Genomic DNA, 17,234 nt, shown 5'->3' with positions numbered 1-17,234 from the left:
TGTGGTTATTTCTTTGTCGTACTTTGTACGGAGTATCTCACTGGTTGGAAAGGCATGCAAATTCCCAAACCGCTTCCTACACCCTGTATCGAATTTTTTGCCTAACAAGTTGTGCCGTGCAATTGGAATTCCAACTTGAGTACTACTACTAGTAGGACTACCAGGGGCTAGTTCTTTTAGGCTTCTAGATTAGTAATCCCATAACTACTACCTCCGTCCTGGTTTATTGGTCCCCATTGTAATCTGTGTCATATTTTGATCATAAATTTAACTAATGAAATGTTAGTGCATGTCATGCACTAACATTTTATTAGTTAAATCTTTGGTCAAAATTTAGCACAAATTACAATGGTGAGGAATAAACCAGGATGGAGGTACTACTAGTAGTAGTTTAGAAGCCCAAATAAATGAGTGAGGCGCCTTAATGTTACTCTCCACTGTGACTAGTCTTTGGGAAATGCTGGGGAAGCCGCCAAAAGAACTGGCCCTAGGAGTAGTAGCTAGGGATACTAGGAGTAGTAGCTAGGGATCGAGTGTGCAAGATGAACCGGAGAAAGTAAATGCAGAGAGATGAATGCAAAAAAGAGGGAGGGATGTGATGGTTGCTTGTCCGTTTATTTTACCAGGCCACTTATTACTGGGAGTGGTTGGGTTTTGTGATATGATGGCTTTACTGCCGCGCCACGAGCGGGGTGAGAGGTGAGACTCCCGTGTAGCGCCGCCCTCTACACTAGTACTACTACATCGGTCATGGTGTATCCCCCATTGAATTTGACTGAAGATTTAACTGACAAAATGTTAGTGCATGTCAAGAAAAATAATATCGTTGGATTCGTATTTGAACATAGTTTTCAATGATATAATTTTAGGTGACATGCATCATCATTTATCGTACTATATATAATGTTAGTTCAATTTTTGGTCGTACTAATCCATAGTAAGGTGCCCGTGCATTGCACGGAAGAGTGAAATGCATTGATCGGGGAGTTGTTTATTTTGACAATGGATGTGGGGGTCATCTCATGTGTAACGGGTATCGATAGGTTTGTTCGGATATTATTTCATCTCTAGAGCTCACAAACATCCGGGTGAAATAGATAAAAAAGTATCTTTTGCAAACAAAAGCGTTCAACCGTTCAACCTGCATCCATAACTTGTGAAGAAATAACTCTTATTGTGCTTTGCAGGAAATGATCTTCAAGAATTAGTTTTTGAGTATCCATTGTTATACATGTTGGCTACAGATGACATGGCACTTTCTTATAGTCAACAGTTGGCTATACTATTTAAGTATTAACCATGCCCTTATACACCTAAACGGAGGGATTAAATCAGGATGACTTGGAAGGGGGCAGAGGATATGTAAGAAATGGTTCATCATAAGTCTTTCATTAGTACTGTAGTAAAAATTCATACATGGAAGATTCTAGACTAAACCATAAATGGATACACTTTTATTCATGCGCGATACTCCAATAGAGCAAGATCATGCATGGAAGTCTCCACATGCTTAGACAGCGGATTACATTGAGCGAAGACTAATGATCAACATTGAACTTGAATATGCAGATGTCCAGGTGAACCTCCTTGGAGTCCCCGTGCACATTGTTGGGGGTGGTCAAATAACACCGTGCGTCTTCCATGTCCACATCGACGGGAAACTCCTAGCTCGGCAGAGTCCAAGTATGCTTGGCGTAGCCAGTGTCGGCGCCCACGGACCTCCGAGGGGTAGTAATAGTGAGCACGCACCCATACATCGGCCTCGTGTCAGTGTCAGCGTTTGCGGCGTCGCCCCTGACACACACTATAGAGATGTGGTGGCGGCCTGCGCGGGCCTCGCCGGTGGCCACGATCAAGAGGAAGATGCTGTCGTCCTCCTCCGAGACTAGCAGGCGGCGCTGATCCTCCAGCGACTCCGGCACGGTGAACGGGTAGCACGTCTCGTACTTGATGTTCTTCGCCAAGGGCCAGTAGTGATTGCCGCATGCCTGCGTCAGGTGATGCACGATGTCCGCCGGCGAGCCCCAAAACGGCACCGGGCACTCATAGCAGTAGACAAAGGGCTCCTTGGAGGCATCGACCAGGCCGTTCATGAAACGGGAGTGGCTGTAGGGGACATTCCGCCAGTTGAATATATGAGCAAGTTACTACAAGATTTAGTCCGAATAAGCAAAAAATAAATCATGACGGCTATAACAGAGATTAAACTAATCATGCGGACTACATAGTAGATGAACAGATCAAATCTAGGACACAGACTAGAAACATGAATTCTACCACAATTTTCGAACAGGAAGGACAGAAACACATACGGTGCAACGGGAGCAGCACCATTGGTGTTGAAGTTGTCGCCCATGTCGTTGAGGAAGAGGTTGCCGAGGTCGGGGAAGAAGTCGTCGTCGGTGAAGTCATCGCTGCTAGCAGTCGCGAGAGTGCGCTCCCCAAATTTCAACAGCGCCCGCCGAATGGAGCGCAGGAGGGAGTGGCTGTAGGGGACGTTGCGGCCGCCGAATGGAGCGCAGGAGTAGCCCACGAAGCAGTAGATGGTGCTCCTCCCTAGTCTCTATTCTTATCTCTATCTCTACTACTCTTCTTTATTTTTTATAATATACTAGTTGTAGTTGTCAAATCGAATAGTACTGCGCCGTCCACTGCACGCCCGACTGAACACGCCTCCTCGCCTCCATCAAACCCCTCCGTTAAACCCGCATGCAAACCGAGAAACCTACTCCGGCCCGCGGGAGGAAATTTGACGGTTGCCGTTGGAGAATAATAGAGTCACATCCAATCCATTTGAGTTAATTGTGTGTATGATTCTCCCTCTATAAAAAGTTAATTGCATCCTCAATCTTGTATTCTAAGTACTCTGTGGGTTCCACTGTCAATACAGTGTACATGACTTGCAGGCTGGCTACAGATTCATACAGAAAGTTAAAAAGAAACAAATCCATGACTTGCAGGATTGGAGTTAGCACCGATGGCGGTTCGTACTCGTTCCACGCTCGGGCATTGAAGTTTGTAACTATTTTAGATTAGAACATACTACTCCTCCGGTGCTAGTAGTAGTGCAGAGTCCTACTCCACTACTACTCTACTCAAGCAAGTTAGGGCATAGTAGCAGGTACTATAGGGAGTACCAGTACTGTGATCACTCAAGCAAGTTGTCTGACTTTGATATGACCCTACGCTGCTGGTATGTGTCTCGTAAGTCAAGCGGCGTGCTGTAGTCATCATCACCTGTCCACTTCCCGCAGCACATATTCGCTTCTCCATCTTTGTCCACTCTTCCATCCCCGCTAAGGCGCCTCCCCCTCGTCTGAAACCCAAGAACTAACAATGGCAGAACCGAGCAGCTTCCGCCGAAAGAGTGGCTGGAATTCGCTCCCCACAGAGGTAATCAAGCTCATTGTTTCGCGTGTGGACAATCTCAGTACCATGCCGCTCGCCGCATGCTCGTCGGGGCTGTACCGTTTACTCAAAGCCCTCAAGCCGGAGCTTTTTAAGTCAACTCCTTGCTTGCTGATGCCGCCTGATCTTCAGAAACGGCGTGTCGCGCAGCATAACGATTGTAGGGTGACGAGCATCAACCCCCCTGACTGCGATCCGATCCTCGTCACCCTCAACTACATTAACGGTATGTACTGGGTCGGCATGAACACGTCTTGGATGGTGCTCGTCGACGGTCGCGGCAGCTGGATGCTCGTGGAGGTCTACACCCGGCGATTGATCCCCCTTCCTTCGATTAACACTTCACTGCTTTGGCACCGCGGCCCAGAATACTCGGAATCTTACAGTAGCCAACATGATACCAAGTTTGATTTGCTCAAGGTTGTAATCTGCCAAGTGCCCACAAGATTTGCGAATTATAAAGACTTCAGGCTAATTGCGTTCTTCAACCGCGGTCTCGCCTATCTGACAGGTCACTGCGGTAAGTGGATAAATCTGCACGTCCATCGCAGGATCATACATCCTCCATGGTTCTCTGATGCCATTGAACACAAGGGCTTCATTTACGCTGTCGACTTCTTCTATGGCTGGAAGTATTGCTGGCCTACTCCAGTCATCGCTACAAACGACTGTTACAGCAGTACGTTACTTTCCTATGATATCATGATGGCTTGCTTATATTACTGTCAACATTTACTAAAAAAATATTCATGCTCATAACATGCTGTTCTTAAGATTGACTACATCAAGAACCCTTTTTTATTTGACTCGAACTTTTTTTAGGGTTATTTGACTCCAACTTGATATGATGTTGTAGGCCGCCTGGTGTCCCTACCCTTCCTAATCCCAGAACCTTTCAAAGAAAAGCAACATGGCAGTTGCAGGTGGTTCCTGGCTTGATCAGACGACGGCGAATGATTGATGATCGTTCGCACGTACCAGACGTGTTGTTTCGCGGAATAAAATCACAGTCACTGCAAGGTCTTTGAGCAGGATCCCAGCTTCTCTGGGCCTTCAGGAATTTTTGACTGGAGGTTGGTAAGTAGCCTTGGTACACGCTCTCTGTTTGTCGGACTGAATTATCCGATTAACCAGGAGATAACCGACGGCAAGGATCATGATGGCAGCGCGCTTTCGTTCATCAGGCAAAACTGTGTGTACACAGCGTACCATGCGTCTCTGCATGCACCATACCCTGATATGTGCAGCCATGCTCTGCAGCGCAAAGTAGGAGAGAGGGTCGCAAGTATCAGACTTCGACCTGCTGGCTGGAGTTTCCCCCGTCAGGCACCCATCTGGTTCAAGCCGTCAGCCAATCTCCACAGCTTAATAAATAGTAACGTCTAACTGAGCCAGTTAGTTAGATGCGTACACTTGGTGTAGTAGGATCTTTATTTAGTTTGATGCATACACTTGTTATTTTTTGGTAGCCCTTTTGTAATGATGGCTGATGTTTGGTTTGGAAGAGAGAGCTGCGTCTTCACTCTTCTGGCCTGCTTACTACTTCTGTTGCAACCCCAGCCCTGGTTGCTGCTGCTGCTGTTTTCAATGTACAATCAGTAGTATATTTCGTCTGTTGGTTGAATAAATGTGTTGTTAGAATGATAAACACAATGTTTTGGAAGTCGTTGCACGGTTCGATCCTTTAGTGCCCCGTACCGTACCTAGCGCATACTATTTTTCATACGGAACACATTTTCCACTTGTTGATAACATGCAGCCCACTGATGAAGGCCCAATAGAGAAGCCCATAATTAACTGGAAGGGAGGCTCTCACATGAATCCGGCCCAGGTACATGCTCATTGTCCCCTAAACATAAATAAGTAAATAAATAAATAAAGCTAAATGCTCATGCACCAGTTCTTTAAATTCACGATTTAACAGGAGGATATTATTTCCTATGATAGTGTCGTTACATTCAGTCGATATTATTCTTCGGCAAAGATAGCGACCAGTCTTCTTTCTCCCAGCATTTTCTTCCCGCAACCAGCGGACCCATGCAAATCGTAGTCAACGTCGTAAATAGATCCGGTCCATTTTTATTTTTCAATAAGAATGTCCAACCCTGCCCAGCACATTGGCGACAGCACTTTATCCTCCGCCTTGGTGCTCTCGCCATGGCGCCGCCGTCCGGCCCTGTCAACATAGTTTTTTTTTTCTGAAACGGTCCCTGTCAACATAGTGAATCGGGAGAGGACTGTAGTTGTGAGTATGACAGTACTGACCCACCAGGTCCACTCCCGAACACAAGCAAGCACCTCTTTTACTACTCAGATGAACCCCTCGTTTTCTTACTCTAATCCACCCTGCTGATATCCGGGACCCACACATTTTCAACGTATAGTCAATTAACGATAGAATTGCACAACTTTTTTTAGTAGTAATTTGGAGGAGCAGGCTATAAAATGGGTTGTGCGGTCTCTGTGGCCCGTCTAACAACATGACCAGCCCAGAAGTTTTTTCTTTGGGAAAATAGGTAGCCCAGTATTTCTTTTTTGAAGAATACCCAAGCTAGGCCTATTTGTTTTCTCCGACTTACTGGGCTGCAAATCTTTCAAGACAAGTATGGTCAGTGTCTGTTAAAAGTAATATCAAAAGGGGTTGAAAATTCCAAAAAAAAAATTATAGCAAATGGGATATTAGTATCTTTTTTGTCTCTGTTCTTCACTGATATCTTATATGTATTTCATTGGATTTAACATGACATAGTACTAATTTATTTTTAAATTTGATTTAGTATGGCTACTAATTTTTGGATTAAGAATATTTTGTTCCCCAGCAAAAATTTGCGAATTTTCAAAATTTCCCACATATTTAGTTAATTTTTTTACCCTGGTACTGACCAGAAAATGGGCAGCAATTCTAAAAATGGAAAACGGGCTGCAATAAATTCCATATGAATTAGAAAATGAGTACAAATTATAAAAATAATAGCAAATGGGCGGTACACGCCACAGATTTCGAGGCTGGCTCATTTACGCAAGGCTTTGTCAGTCAACACACGATTCTAGCAGCAGTGACTGTTGGATGTCCATCCAACGGCCGACGTGCTTCTTCAATCTCTGATCTTCCTGCTCCAGCCCCCTAAACTAGCGCCGACGGGACTGCCTGCTCCCTCCTCTTGTGGCCCGCTGTGATGCCGCGCAGGCTTCCCCGACCCACCCTACTCCCTCCATTGGCCTGGCCGCACGCAATCAATTGCCTCCTTATTACGCGAAAAAAATGATTCCTCCCACTGACATCTGGGGCGCACCGGTTGGGAGGCTGACCTGTGGGCCTACTAAGTTGACGCGTACGCAAGGCTTGTCAACTTAGTCAACAAACAATTCTAGCAGCAGTAACCGTTGGATTTGAATCGAACGGTCCTATTGCTTCTTCAATCGCTGCTCTTCTTGCACCAGCCGCCCAAACCAGCGCCGGCGAGACTGCCTGCTCCTGCCTCCAGTGGCTGGCTGTGCTGCCGTTGAGGCCTCATCGCCCCCTACTACTCCCATTGCTAGCCAGGCCCTGCGGCGACGGCAGCCTCACACCACAGCCGAACCAGTGAACCCTCGTACTCCTCTCTACGTGGGCATCCACTGCCGCGTCTTCCCCAGCTCCGCGTCGTCCCCTTCCTAGGCCTCGTCGTCGTCCACCACCTTGGTGCTCTCGGCGCGGCATGGTCAATGTGGTCAACGACCGACTTCCATCGGAAGAGTACTGTACGTGGAGAGGCTGACAGCTGGGTCCACAGCCACAGCCCAGTTTTTTTGTGATTTGCCAAGTAAGTCGCTTTGTCAGGCATGTTGGGCCGCAAATCTTTCAAGACGAGGAGAGCTTTCATTCAGCTGGCCGAGAAAATGGCCTATCCGTAATGAGAAATGGGTTGTACATTTTTAAAACACATCAAACCAGCAATTAGTTTCAAATTTCTTTTTTTCATTTCGAGATTTTAAATTACATTAATTTTTATGCGTGGACAATTTTTTGGATTTTATATTGATATACATTTATTTTTAAAATCAGTTTGAATGTGACTCGAAATTTCGGGATTAAAAACAGTTCGGACCGCACCGTAATATGAAAAATTTCGTATAAATTTTTAACCGTGGCCACAATATGGGCTGTAATGCTAACAAAAAGAATATGGGCTCCAAAAAAACCTTAAGAATTAGCAAATGGGCTGTAAATTATTAGAAATAATGGCAGATGGGCTATATGCTATTTTCCACAGATTTGAGGCTTTCCTAACAAAAAGGTTGATGCACAAGAAGTGAGTGTTGGATGTCCATCCAACGGCCGTCGTGCTTCTTCAATCTCTGCTCTTCCTGCTCCAGCCGCTCAAACAAGCGCCGGCGGGACTGCCTGCTCCCTACTCCCCGCGGCCGGCTGTGCTGCCGCGCAGGCCTCACCGCCCCACCGTACTCCCATCGCTGGCCTAGCCATCCCTCTACTCACCCACACCTGCTGTTATTCTCCAGCGACGGAAGACGAACCAGTAAACCCTCGTACAGTCGTACTCCCCTCCACGCGGGAAACAACTGCTGAGTCTTCCCTGCCGCCGTGTCATTCCCTCCCTAGGCCTCGCCGTCGTCCACCGCCCTGGTGCTCTCGGCGCGGCCTGGTCAATGTGGTCAACAACTGACATGCATCTGAAGTGGACTGTACATGGAGAGGCCGATAGCTGGGTCCACGGCCGCACGCAAGGAAATGCCTCCTTATTACACACAAAATAATGATTCCTCCACCTGACATCAGGGACCCACCGAAAGGGCCTCTGTATTTCATGAAAAAAACGTTGCCGCCGCTGACAGCTCGGACCCACCAGCTATATCTTCGCACGCAAGGAAGTGCCTCCTTATTACGCACAAAAAAAGAATACTCCCCCTGTTAGCTGGGACCCAGTATAGTGGCAGGCTGACTTGTGGGCCTACTAAGTTGACGGGGACAGAGGGCTTTGGCAACTTAGTCAATATGAACGATTCTAGCTCCAGTGACCGTACGATGTCCATCCAACGGCCGTAGTGCTTCTTCAACCTCTGGTCTTCTTGCTCCAGCCACCCAAACCAGCGCCGGTCGTGCCTCGTGCTCCTGCCTCCCGTGGCCGGCTGCGATGCGGCGGAGGCCTCACCGCCCCCTACTACTCCCACTGCAGGCCAGGCCATCCCTCTACTCACCCACACCCCCTGTTATTCTGCGGCGACGGCAGCTTCACACCGCAGCGAACCAGTGAACCCTCGTACTCCTCTACACGTGGGCATCCGCTGCCGCGTCTTCCCCGGCTCCGCGTCGTCCCCTTCCTAGGCCTCGCCGTCGTCCACCGCCCTGGTGCTCTCGGCGCGGCGTGGTCAACGTGGTCAAGGAACGGCTTCCATCGGACGTGGACTGTACATGGAGAGGCTGACAGCTGGGTCCACGGCCGCATCAAGGAAGTGCCTCCTTATTACGCGCAAAATAATTATTCCTCCACCTGATAGCGGGGACCCACCGGACGGGCCACCGTATTTCGTGAAAAAAACATTTCCCCCTGACTGCTGGGACCCACCAGCTACATCTTCGCACGCAAGGAAGTGCCTGACAGTCGGGACCCACCTGGTCGAATCGTACGTAGCGTTGTCATTCTAGTCACAAACGTGTACGTACATACTGGTCGATGTAGAGGCGCGCACATGTCACGTACACGTATGTACAGCGGCCAGGGTGCAAGAAAGTAAATACGGCCACGTACATACATACGGGCGGGGTCCCGAACGCCTACTCGCGCGGCCAGGGCTCGTGTACATGGCTGGGTCGGAACGGAGAAACAACGTCGTCGTCGTGTTCATGGGGAGGCAACGGAATGCGTCGTGTTCATCGGGACGAAACGGAACGCGTGGGAGCCAACCGGCTTGGACGGAACAGCCGATGGAAACGAGGCCTGGCGTACCGCAGAACGGAGGAAACGGCCTTGTGTTCGACCGGCCACGTTCGAAACGGGATCCTGTTCAACGGGAGGGGTCTGGCGTACCGCAAAATGGAGGAAACGTACCTCCTACGGTCGAAACGGGGGTCCTGTTGATCGGGAGGGGTGTGGCGTACCGCAAAACGGAGGAAACGGATTTGTGTTGGAGCGCTACGGTCGAAACGGGGGTCCTATTCATCGGGAGGGGTGTGGCGTACCGCAAAACGGGACTCCACGGGATACTGTTCATCTCCACCGTCGACCCCCTCCAGCCTCCACGGGCTACTGTTCATCCAACGTCGACCTCCTCCAGCCTCCACCTGCGACTGTTCATCCACGGGCTCCTGTTCATCCAGCCTCCACCGCGCGCTACTCCACCGGCTACTGTTCAACCAGCCCTCTCCACGGGCTCCTGTTCAACCACCCCTCCATGGGCTACTGTTCATCCAGCCCTCCACCGTCTACTGTTCATCCTGCCCTCCACGGGGTGGTCCTGTTCATCTTGCCCTCCACGGGGTCCTATTCCTCCAGCCCCAACCGGCTCGATCGATCGGGGTCCTGTTCATCCAGAGGCAACACCACGGGGTCCTGTTCATCCACCCCCACCGGGAACTGTTCATCCAACCCCCCCCCCCCGCAACGCTCACTGTTCATCCAGAGGTAGCATCGATCGGCTTCAGTTAGCAGCAGTAGTGAAGGAATCGCTCGATCGGGTTCAGTTAACAACCATCGATCGATCGCTCGGGTTCAGTAACGCGTAGCCTACAGTGCAATCGCTCGGGTTCAGTTAGAGCCCAACGCCTCGCTCGGGTTCAGTTAGAGCCCAACGCCTCGCGCACACGCGCGTACGTACGAGAGAAACGCGCATCGCTCGGCCCCCGACCACCCATCATGACCGGGGACTCCCCGATATTTTCCGCGCCCTCGCTTCTACCACGGTTTTTCCCGTCATGGACGGCCCAAAGAATGTCATGCAGCCGCGTCTCCGGCCCACCCAGGACGAAAAGCCCATTTTCGGTCATGATTTTTTTTCATAGAAGTAGGACCCCACCACATCTATGATGATACCGGGTTTTGTCACAATTATCGTCATAGAAGTGTCATAAGTATGACAGAAAAGATTTTCGTCTGGCCCAAAATGTCACGGATGTGTCTTTTTTTTGTAGTGATGTATCTCTGCCAACAGCCTCAGTCCATCTTCCCGAGGAATACACTTCAACTTCACGCCGTTCGGTCTCCTTCTGCATAGGGCATCATCGACAAACTGGTACATGATGGACCGACGGGCTACTTTCTCTGCTTCTTCTTGTTCCTCAGGAAGCTCCCCTATTTGGAGGAAACGGACGGTGTGTTGTGCCCATGCCGGAGCCAGAGGCTCGACGGCAATGGCTAAAGGCACATCTTCGACCGCAAGGCAGCTGCCTCTGCGGTCAGAGCTCGAGGCTCTGTCGGGGGTTGCTGCTCTCCGGCAAGCTTGGGGCACCCGGCGACGTCCTTGCCGGCGGCTCCTGGGAGCTCAGCGGGAAAGTACTTCCCAGTGCCTGCCTTCCTTCGCTTGTTCTATCCTGCTGATGGCCTGACGGATGGTTGAGTTAATTTAAGCACAAAGGTACCTGGTTCCACAGGCAACTTCAGGGCAACGCGCTTCGACAGGTCATCAGCAATGCCGTTCTCCGCTCGGGGAACATGTTCTGCTTGCAATCGTCAAAGTGCTCTTCCAACTTCCTCACTTCATCCACGTAGGCCTCCATCAACGGGCTCTGGTAATCCTTGTTGACTTGCTTAACGACGAGCTGCGAATCACCTCTGATGATGAGCTTCTTCATTCCGAGGTCTGCCACGATCCTGAGACCAGCAAGCAATCCCTCGTACTCCGCCGTGTTGTTCGTTGATTTTTCCCGGGGAAAGTGCATCTGGACTACGTACTTGAGGTGCTCTCCGGTGGGCGTGACGAGTAGCATGCCAGCACCAGCACCTTGCAGTGAGAAAGCACCATCAAAGTACATAACCCCAATCGCGGCAGGTCTCCTTGCCGGGAAGGGTGGTTTCTTGAACCTCTTCATCGGGCGTTGTGGTCCATTCCGCTATGAATTCTGCTAAGGCTCGGCTCTTGATCATTGAAGTACTTTCAAACTTGAGGCCAAAGCTCGACAACTCCAATGCCTATTCCACAATCCTCCCTGTGGCATCTGGGTTGTGCAAAATCCGTTGCAAAGGGAGGCGGGTGACGACGGTGATCTCATGCGCTTGGAAATAGTGACGCAGCTTTCTCGAGGCCATGAGGAAGCCGAAAAGTAGCTTCTTCATACCAGAATATCTTGACCTAGCCCCCCGCAAGAGGGAACTGACAAAATAAACGGGGTGCTGCACGACCTTCTTCTTCTGTCCCACTTCGCACATCTGCTCAGACTTTGCCTTGCTGGGATCGGGCCTTGCCGGGCGTTCCGCGTCACCGGCGTCAAGCTCTGCCTGGGAGGGCCCCAGCCCGCCATCCGACGGCTCTGCTGCTACTGCTGCTTCTTCCTCAAGTTCCCTCTGCACCACAAGCACAGCACTGACCACTTGGTTCATTGCTGCTAAGTACAGCAGCAACGACTCTTGTGATTTAGGCGCGACTAGTATTGGCGTGGAGGAGAGGTACCTCTTCAAATCTTGCAGCGTTGCGTCTGCCTCCGGAGACCACTTTACTGGACCTGCCTTTTTTGAAACTTTGAAAAAGGGGAGGGTGCGGTTAGCAGATTTGGAGATGAACCTACTCAAGGCGGCAACGCAGCCGGCGAGCCTACAGACGTCTTTGACCCGCTTTGGCGCCTCAATCTGCTCGATTGCCTTGATCTTGTCCGGATTTGCTTCGATTCCACGTTGAGACACAAAGAAACCAAGAAGTTTGCCGGAGGGGGCACCGAACATGCACTTCTCTGGGTTGAGCTTGAGGTTGATATTGCGCAGATTTGCAAATGTTTCTTCTAAATCTTGCACGAGCGTGGCCCTGTCCTTGGTTTTGACCACTATGTCGTCCATGTAAGCTTGCATATTTCTATGTAGCTGGGGCTCAAAACCAATCTAGACTGCTCGGGCAAATGTTGAACCAGCGCTCTTCAACTCGAAAGGCATTCGTACAAAACAGTACGTACCACATGGGGTGATGAATGCGATTTTTTCTTCGTCTTCCTTCATCATGAAGATCTGGTGGTATCCTGAATAAGCGTGGAGGAATGGCAGTACGTCACACCCGGCAGTGGAGTCCACAATCTGGTCAATGCGTGGTAGAGGGAAAGGATCCTTTGGACAGGCTTTATTGATGTCTGTGTAGTCAATACACAGCCTCCATTTCCCATTTGCCTTACGCACCACTACTGGGTTGGCCAGTCACGTAGGGTGGAGCACTCCTCTAACCAGGGCTCCCGCCTCTAACTTCCTGATCTCTTCGATAATGAACTCTTGTTGCTCCAAAGCTTGCTTCCTGACCTTCTGCTTGACGGGCCGCGCACGAGGACAGACAGCAAGATGGTGCTCAATCACCTCCCTGGAAACGCCGGGGATTTCGGATGCTTGCCATGCAAACACATCAACATTCACCAGCAGGAAGGCGACGAGCGCCCTTTCCTATTTGCTGTCGAGGGTGGAGCTTATAGTGAAGCCCCGCCCGTGTCCTCATCCTTGACGAACACGTTCTAGGTATCTGGTGGTGCAGCCTTGGACTTCTTCTCTTGCCGGCGGAGCTCTCTGGCGGAAGAGGTCTTGCCGGAAGAGGTCTCGCCGGAAGAGGTCTTGTTGGACTTCTTCCTCCCCGGAAGAGGTCTGGCCAGAAGAGGTCTTGCCGGAAGAGGTCTTGTTGGCCTTCTTCCTCCCCGGGGCTTCAGCGGCAGGAGCAAGTGCCTTGGCGGCAGTTGCTGCAACTCCCTCTCGGTAGAGTTGGTCGGCGCAGATGAGCGCGTCTTTCTTGTCAGAGGGGACGATGATGATGGTCAGCGGCCCCGGCATCTTCAATGTGTTGTAGGCGTAGTGTGATGCCGCCATGAACTTGGCCAGCGCTGGGCATCCAAGGATCCCATTGTATGGCAAGGGGACCTTGGTGTCGGTGTCAAAACCGGCGGATCTCGGGTAGGGGGTCCCGAACTGTGCATCTAAGGTCGATGGCAACAGGAGACAGGGGACACGATGTTTACCCAGGTTCGGGCCCTCTCTATGGAGGTAATACCCTACTTCCTGCTTGATTGATCTTGATGAATATGAGTATTACAAGAGTTGATCTACCACGAGATCATAATGGCTAAAACCCTAGAAGTCTAGCCTGTATGATTATGATTGTCCCTATGGACTAAACCCTCCGGTTTATATAGACACCGGAGGGGACTAGGGTTATACAAAGTCGGTTACACAGAAAGGGATCTTCATATCCGGACGCCAAGCTTGCCTTCCACGCCAAGGAGAGTCCCATCCGGACACGGGTGAGAGTCTTCCGTCTTGTATCTTCATAGCCCATCACTCTGGCCACGTCCAACTGGCCGGACGCCCGAGGACCCCTTAGTCCAGGACTCCCCTAGTAGCCCCTGAACCAGGCTTCAATGACGAGGTGTCCGGCGCGCAGATTGTCTTCGGAATTGCAAGGCGGGTTCCTCCGAATATTCCAAAACAGCCTTCGAACACAAGGAACGTGTCCGGCTCTGTAAATCAAGTACCACACACACAACCACAGAGAGTATAATATTTCATGAGTCCAATCTACTGACAACTTTCTGTAGCATGATGCCACGTCACCTCCCGGTCATTATTTCGAACCGTTTTTCGGCCTGCCGCTCCATGTTTTGAGATGCTCTTCCATTGGCACGTCTTGTCAAAGCAGAGACCGTGTCCCCTTATTGCGGAATTCTCATCAATACGGGCGTGGGTAATCCAACCGTGCCATCTGTGCGGCCCTTGGGAAACAAGCGAGTTTTAAGGCGAGTGGGGAGGCGCTTGATATTCGCTGCCTTTATAAAGGGATAAGGATTCACCCCCTTTCACCCACGCCTTCTTTCTCTCTGCCCATCCATTCTCGAGCTCCAGCGCCCAAGTCCTCATCTTTTCCGCCTCAAGAAAGCACTCTGATCATGTCTGGATCCGGAGCGCATGGCAAGTGGATGGTCTCCTCCGTCAAGGAGAAGGAAACCACCCAGCTCCGGGAGGCCCGATATTTGGCCAAGGAGGTCGCCCACCGGCTTCCAATTGAGGGACAGGTCCTCCCTACCCCGGAGCCCCATGAGAGGGTAGTGTTCATCCCCCACTTCGTCCGCGGGATGGGATTTCCACTCCACCCATTTGTCCGCGGACTTATGTTCTACTATGGGGTGGATTTCCACGATCTGCCCCCCAAATCCTTCCTCAACATCTCGGCATTTAATGTCGTGTGCGAGGCCTTCCTCCGCATCTCACCCCACTTCGGATTGTGGCTGAAGATCTTCAATGTGAAGCCGAAGGTGGTGGACGGCCAGGACGCAGAGTGCGGAGGCGCCATGGTGAGCAAGATACCCAACGTCGTATGGCCCAAAGGCATTTTCCTGGAGACTGTCAAAGGGTGGCAAAAATAGTGGTTCTACGTCAGAGAGCCCCGCGACACCACCTGGGCCGAGGCTCCCGAGTTCAGGTCCAGGGCCCCAATGCGGCTCACCTCCTGGCTAGAGAAGGGCCTCGACTGGGCCTCGTCAGACGAGCTGACAGCGCTGCAGACACGCATCAAGAGCATGGTCGACAAGAACATCAAGCTTGTCAATGTGATCTAGGTGATGCTCTTTTGCCGGATCCTTCTATGCCAAAGCCGGACCTGCAATTTGCGGGAGTTCGATCCGGCCAAGCACCAGACCCTGCAACACTTCTTCGGCGTTACGCACGAAGGCATTTGGAAGGTGCTCTTCAAGGCCGACAAGACATGGCCGAAGGAGACCGAAGACCGTGGGTACAACCTGACCCACCCTGCCAGTCCGGTAAGTTTTCCCATGTTTTCAAGGTGTATCCTTTACTTACATACTCAAGGGGCATGTCTAAGCTTCCCCGTCTTTACTTTTTTTAGGGCTGGACAAAGAAGGTGGAGCTGATCAAGAGTCCGGCTCCGCTGCCCGAAGACCCAGCAATTCCTCTTCTGACGAAGATGCTGGTTCCGGTGCCCTACCAGGCGCCGGAGAAGAAGGCCAACAAGAAGGCCAAGGGGGCCAGAGGTGGCCTCCGTCACAAGGGCACTTCGGACATGACGTCCGAAGACGCCGAGACCCTGTCCTCACCCGCCACCGACGACGACGAGGAGGAGGAGGAGGAGGAGGAGGAGGAAGAAAGCAACTCCCCCCTGCGAGGGGAAGGAAGAAGAGGGCGGCCTCCACATGTCTGGGGGCCGAAGCGTCCAAGAGGGGTAGAGCCTCCCTCGCGGACGACACCGCGCCAGACACCGACAGTACCTCGGAGTGGCGCCCCAGGGAGAAGCCCCCAGCCGGATCGTAAGTATTTCGAAGGCTCTGACGCACTTATATGCCTGACTCCCTTATTTCGTAATTCTGATGTGTCGAATCACGTGCTGCAGTTCGGCCCTCAACAGCCCCCAGCGATCCTCATCGAGGGGTCCACTGGATCCAAAGGCTATGGACAGCGATTCGCTGCCGACAGCGACCTCTCCCAAGGCCACGGACGACGCCGAAGCGGTGTCCCGAAGGACCTTCTCGGGCCAGGGAGAGGCGCAGAGGGCCATTAGGATGGTGCCGAAGGGCGAAACCTCGACTGCCGGACACCTGGGGGAGCAAGCCCCCTGGTGACCGGCGATGGGGGCCATATCCAGTGCGCCCCCAGCCGAATATTGTTCCGGAGACCCATACGGCTCCAGAATCCAGCAGGCAACCTCCTTTGAAAGAAGGAGGTGTACCTATCCCACCGGTGACCTCTGTCCATCCAGAGGCACCGGATACTCTAATGGAAGCCCTGCGAGGCGCTTCTATCGTGGAATAACACCGCACCCTCATGGGTACGGTGATTGAAAGGGTTCAGTCCGTTAAGAGCGGACTGACCGAAGCCTGCACCCATCTTCTGACAGGCTTTGAGGTAAGCAACGCAATTGTGTAAAAAAGAAACTCACAGTATAGACAGTAGCCCCTGAGACTCTGTCCGGTGTGCGGAAAGAATAGCTGAACAGAGGATCAAATAGTTTTTTGCAGCAGACTAACCATATATGTCTATGTGAATAAGCAGGCGTCGCTGCTAGCCGCGACCTCTCATGCTGCCAAAGTCTCCGGACTGAAGCAGAGGCTGGAGGAGGCCGAGGAGGAGCTTGGCCAAGAAAGGAAACAGCTGGAGGAGAAGCAAGGTATGTGATGACCTGCTATATATCAGAAAGGATTGATGATTTATGTTGACTATGGTGTCATGGTATTGGTAGGAGCGGCGACTGAGGTGGAAACCCTCAAGAAGGCGCTGGCCGAGGCCCAAGAGAAGGCGGCAAAGGAGCAGGCCGCCCATGAAAAACACGAGGCCAGGGTCGGTGAGGTCCAGCAAGAGCTCCAGGATGTCGTGAAGAAATGCGAGTCCTTAGAGCGCGATATTGCGGATCAAAAGACCGAACTCGCCAAGGCTTGCCAAATCACACAAGATGCCCGGGTTGAAGCCCAGGGTGCTCACCAGGAGATTCAAGAGGCCAAGAAGATCACGGCGGGTAAGGCCTTCATTATGCATAGCAAATATGTGAAGAAGAGGTATCTCTTACTAACCCGGATTTGGAGTTCTCTAGGAGCAGTTGCGGACTTGCCGTGCAGTGTAGCCGACACTGCAGAGTTCTTCCGAGCCGAAGAGGGGAGCCCGACGGAGAAGCTATTCTGGTCGCAATACCTTGCGCCAGAACATCCGGTGCCC

The sequence above is a fragment of the Aegilops tauschii genome, chromosome 6, assembly GCF_002575655.3.
Source record: "Aegilops tauschii subsp. strangulata cultivar AL8/78 chromosome 6, Aet v6.0, whole genome shotgun sequence".
Lineage (NCBI taxonomy): Eukaryota > Viridiplantae > Streptophyta > Magnoliopsida > Poales > Poaceae > Aegilops > Aegilops tauschii.
This window is presented reverse-complemented; position numbering follows the sequence as displayed.